The 5,604-nt window shown below is 36.4% G+C and overlaps 1 non-coding gene across 1 annotated transcript; it reads right to left on the bottom strand.

Moving 5' to 3' along the window:
* Positions 1-4,049: 4,049 nt before the first annotated feature.
* On the bottom strand, positions 4,050-4,156 carry LOC121211659 (small nucleolar RNA R71). Its single transcript, XR_005906878.1, has one exon. It is a non-coding gene; the product is annotated as a small nucleolar RNA R71 (small nucleolar RNA).
* Positions 4,157-5,604: the final 1,448 nt, after the last annotated feature.

Below are 5,604 nucleotides of genomic sequence, written 5' to 3'. Positions count from 1 at the left end.
TCCCCTTTTCTTTCCCATATTCCCTAGGGTTGCCAGGTTAGCTCGGGTTGGAGGCCGTCAGAGATATTATCACATTGTCAAGTCTACGCTATCGGCGTAAATAAATCTTAGTGTTTCGAGTCTATGGCATGTATATGGTTGTAAAGTTGAGTAAGTAAATGATACAAGACTAAGATATTGGTAAATATTTAATAATGCCTCATGAATATTTTGGGCCTTGTAAGCCCGATTAAAGGATAATATACGTGTGTATGAAAAGTTTAAAATTGATCAAAAATTTTTACGGTCTGGTTTTATATAAATGGATGAGTTTAAATCTGGTAGCACCTCGAACCCTGTTCCGACGAGGGATACGGGCGAGGGGTGTTACATGAATAATAGATATCGTTGCATTATTGTACCTTTGTTCTTAATATGTAATGATGGAGTGCAACAAACCCCCAGGGAGTACATAATTGCATCGACACACACTCATGCAGAGATAGCCTTTGGCAAGATTCATTTTTCTAACGCTTGCATTAGAGTGTTCCCTCTTTAACATTTCACAATACACCCACTTTGGAGTGTCTCTTATTAATAACTATATATATAAGCTTCTGTAAAAGGCAGATTCATTCAAGATTCAAGGAATGCTACTTGATAAACTATAATTTATACATATTTTTACCCCATATGTAGCACATTTTTGGATGATTTATCCTTAGATTTGGTGAATTCGATGCTCCTAATACTTTAATTTCATGTTTTATACTTATTTGAGCATAGGAGAGTAAAAAGAGTGAGAAACAGGTCAAAAATGGAGAAAATGGGTCAACGTGGGAAATTAACACGGCCTGGACTTCCTCACAAGGGTAGTTCACACGCCCATGTCCATTCAATAGACTCGAACAAGATTTGAAGCAATCAAACACGGGCGTGTCCTTGTCGAGCCCAAATCTAGTCCTATTTGGAAAAGGCCACTCTTGAGGGTTTAGAAGCATTCTAAAGCCTATATAAACGCCCCAGGAGGTACCAAAAAGACACACATGGAGTAGGAGGCAAGGAATTACTCGAAGAAAGCTGATTGATCCATCTCAGAAGCTGTATTAACCTTCAAGACTAAATATCTCCCTTAATTCCCTTCAAGAGTTCTTGGGTTTTCTTTATATTTTGTTATCATTATTCTTTTGAGATGTTTTCTTGCATAAATATGAACTAAACCCCCTAAATAACTAAAGAGAATGAAACCTAAGATGAATCTTATTATTATTATTTGAATTATATGATAAATATTTGACTTGTTCTTAATTATGAGTTCTTAATTCTTACTTTAATATTCCAGGATATTGATTCAAGTATTGATGTGCTTATTCAGAGGAGAAAAAGTCCCTGTCTAAGAGTAAATCTAAAATAATTAAGCGGAGTTGATTGCACGCCTAGAGATAGGGTGACATAATTTTACCGGATTAGGGTGAAACCTAATAAGGGAATCTATGGATCGAGTTAATGCAACACTAGGGGTTTTAATTAGAAAGGGATTTCAATTAATCAACCTAGGGTTAGATGTTGTTAGTCTCGAGAGAGATAATAATATAACTTAGGGATTTCTACGGATCAAATCAAGTGAATAAATCGTCTGATTCAGAGTCAATAACAAGTCTAGGTGGATTTTTCCCTTAGGTATTGTCCAAATCATTCATTTTTCCCAAAATTTATTTCCACAATTTACTTTCTGTGCATTCTTAGTTTAGTAATTAGTTTAGATAAAACAAACCCCTTTATTTTTAGGCTAGATAATAAAAACAAAGTTAATACTAGTACTTTTAGTTCCTTTGGGTTCGACATCCCGGTCTTGCCATAAGCTATACTACTGTTCGATAAGGTGCGCTTGCCTTTGTCGTGGTAATAGTTAGTTTTCAAGAACAGATATTCATAAATTATAAAACTTATCACGATTCACATCACATCAAGTTTTTGGCACTATTTCCAGGGAACTAAGATATTAGGAACACTCGATTTTTATTACTTTAGCTATTTTACTTTTATTGCAATTTAAATTTTATTTTGAATGTTGTTACTAAATTTTCTTTTATTTCCTTCTGGCAGGTTTTTATAGTTTATGGCTAGAAGAAACCTGTCGGGAACATTACTTTCTGATAGTAAGATTGATCGCACAGCTCGTAGAAATCGAAAAGAAATAAGGCGAAGCTTAAGAGACATAGAGAAAGAGCAAGAGGACGATATACACACCACAACTGAGGAGATAGCTGAAAATTAGGAAAACCCGCTACCTCCTGCGATTGCTGCTGACCAAGTAAATCAGAATCCTGCTCCGTTCATAATACGTGATATTCGTGACAGGTTTTAAAAATTTATAATGAATCATTTTTAAAACTAACTATTATCACGATGAAGGCAAGTGTACCTATCGAACAGTAGTATAGCTTTAGCAAGACCGGATTGTCGAACCCAAAGGAACTAAAAGTACTAGTAATGACTATCTTTTTATTATCTAACCTAGGAATAATGGGGTTTGTTTTAACTAACTAATTAACTAAAGTAAGAATTCATAGAAATTAGAATTGGGGAATTACTTTTGGAAAAACGATTGAATTAAGACAATACCTAAGGAAAAATCCATCTAGACTTCACTTGTTATTTGACTCTGAATCGAACGATTTATTCATTTGACTTGATCCGTAGAAATCCCTAAGTTATATTATTATCCCTCTCGAGACTAACAACGTCTAACCCTAGGTTCAATAATTGAAATATCTTTCTAATTAACTCCCTAGGGTTGCATTAACTAGATCTATGCATCCCTTTAGTAGGTTTCACCCTAATCCTGCAAAATCTTGCCACCCTATCTCTAGGCGCGAAAACAACTCTGCTTAATTATGACAAATGTACTCTTAGACAAGATTTATTCCTCCTCTGAATAAGAGCTTAACTTGGACCAATATCCTAGAATATCAAAACAAGAATTAAGAAAAAGTCAAATATTTGTCATACAATTCAGATAATAATAACAAGATCTGTCTTAGGTTTCATTCCCCTTAGGTATTTAGGGGTTTTAGTTCATAACTAAAAGGAAAACATCTCAGAAGAATAATGAATACAAAACATAAAGAAAAACCCAACACTCCTGAAGGGAAATTGAGGGGAGATATTCAGTCTTAATAATGAATCCGACTTCTGAGATGGATCAATCGGCTTTCCTTGAGCAGTTCCCTGTCTCCTTCCCTCTGTATGTTCCTTTTCCTCCTCCTCTAGGGTGTATTTATAGGCTTTAGAATGCCTAAGAACCCTCAAAATTGGCCTTTTCCGAATTGGACTCAACTTGGGCTCGTCAGGGATAAGCCCGTGTTACACGCCCATGTGCGATTACTTCAGGCCGTGGTCAAGCCTGTTAAATAGGCACGGCCGTGTGGTCTACCCGTGTGAGCCATGCTTCGATTCTACCAAATTGACAAAGCCGTGTGGTCTGCCCGTGTGAGGAGGTCTAGGCCGTGTTGATTTCGTACATTGGCCCATTTTCTCCGTTTTTGGCCCGTTTCTCATTCCTTTCACTCGTCTATGCTCATCTAAGTATAAAACATGAAATTAAGGCATTAGGAGCATCGAATTCACCAAATATAAGGAAAAATCATTCATTAAATGTGCTAAGAATGGGATAAAAATATGTATAAATTACAGTTTATCAGCGCACTATGTATGATTATGCTAAACCTAATTTAACAGGAACTGAGTCGAGTATAGTTAGGCATGTTATTGCTGTAAATAATTTTGAACTAAAACCTAATACAATTCAAATGATACAACAGTTTGCTCAGTTTGATGGTTTGCAGGATGAGGATCCAAATACTAACTTGGTGAATTTTCTGGAGTTTTGCGATACTTTTAAAATCAATAGCATTTCTAATGATGCCATTCACCTTCAGTTATTCCCTTTTTCATTAAGGAATAAGGCTAAACAATGGTTGAAATTGTTACCATAAGGGTCAATCATTACTTGGGAACAAATGACCAAAAAACTTTTACTGAAATATTTTTCGCCAACAAAAACGACTAAGCTGAGGAATGATATTTCTTCTTTTTTACAGATGGATTTAGAAACACTCTATGATGCATGGGAGAGATACAAGGATCTTTTGAGAAGGTGCCCTCACCATGGGTTACCACTTTGGCTATAGGTTCAGACATTCTACAATAGTGTGAACCCCTCAACGAGGCAACTTATCGACACAGCCGCCGGTGGAACTTTGAATAACAAAACACCTGAAGTGGCTTGAGAATTTATTGAAGAGATGTCATTGAATAACTATCAGTGGCAAGTCATGAGAACAAAGCCGACAAAAGCAGCCAGTGTTTTCAACCTCGATGATGTTACTATGCTATCTAACCAGGTAAAGCTTTTAAATAAAAAGATTGACGGTTTATTTGGTTCTACTCAGGTACATCCAGTGATGAGGTGCGATTCAAATGGAGGAGGAGCACACACAGAATATCAATCCTTTAACCCTAGCAACCAGGAGGAACAAGTCCAATATATGGTAACAATAATTCTAAACCTCAAAATAACCCATATAGTAATACTTATAATGCAGGTTGGAGGAACCATCCCAATTTCTCGTGGGGTGGTCAAGGAAATCAAAGGCCACAACATCTTCCGGGTTTTCAACAACCACCTTACCAACAGGAAAAGACGCTAAACCTTGAGGAGATGCTAACAAAGTTTATCTTGGTGTCAGAAACTTGCTTTCAGAATACCGAAATAGCCCTTGAGAATCAACAAGCGTCGGTCCAAGGGTTCGAAACTCAGATAGGATAGCTCGCCAAATTAATTTCTGAATGACCACAAGGTAGCCTACCAAGTAACATTGAATCTAACCCAAAAGAATAGCTCAATGTGATTACCATTCAAGACGAGGAAGGGTTAGGTAAACCTGAACCAGAACAGAGGCAAGAAATTGTGGTAAGTAAAGGTAAGAATGAGGTAGACCACAATGAGCAAAAATTGGTAAGTAAAGAGTACAAACCACGGGTGCCATACCCCAATGCGACAAGGAAAGACCGCACAGACGAACAATTCGGTAAATTCCTTAAATTATTTAAAAAATTAGATATTAACTTACCATTTATTAAAGCTCTTTCGCAGTTGCCAAACGCAATTAAATTTTTTAAGGTAGATTTTAGCTAATAAGCGGAAGTTGGATGAGGCGCGCATGTGGAGTTGAATGCAGTTTGCTCAACCATACTACAAAATAAGCTGGCCCACAAATTGAAAGATCCAGGGAGTTTTACGATTCCTTGTTTAATTGGTAGCTTAGATGTAAAAAATGCTTTGGATGATTTAGGGGCTAGTATTAATGCCATGCCCTATAAAATGTTTAAAAGCTAGGTCTTGGGAAACCCAAACAAACTAGGATGAGTATTCAATTGGCAGATAAGACAATTAGATTTCCTAGGGGTATTATTAAAGTTGTACTTGTAAAAATTGATAAATTTATATTCCCAATTGATTTTATTGTTCTAGATATAGAAGACGATAGTGACATGCCTTTGATTTTAGGAAGACCCTTTTTAGCAACTGCCAGAACTATAATTGATGTGAGCACAGGCGAA

The sequence above is a fragment of the Gossypium hirsutum genome, chromosome A12 (assembly GCF_007990345.1).
Source record: "Gossypium hirsutum isolate 1008001.06 chromosome A12, Gossypium_hirsutum_v2.1, whole genome shotgun sequence".
NCBI classification, from domain to species: domain Eukaryota; kingdom Viridiplantae; phylum Streptophyta; class Magnoliopsida; order Malvales; family Malvaceae; genus Gossypium; species Gossypium hirsutum.
This window is presented reverse-complemented; position numbering and strand designations above follow the sequence as displayed.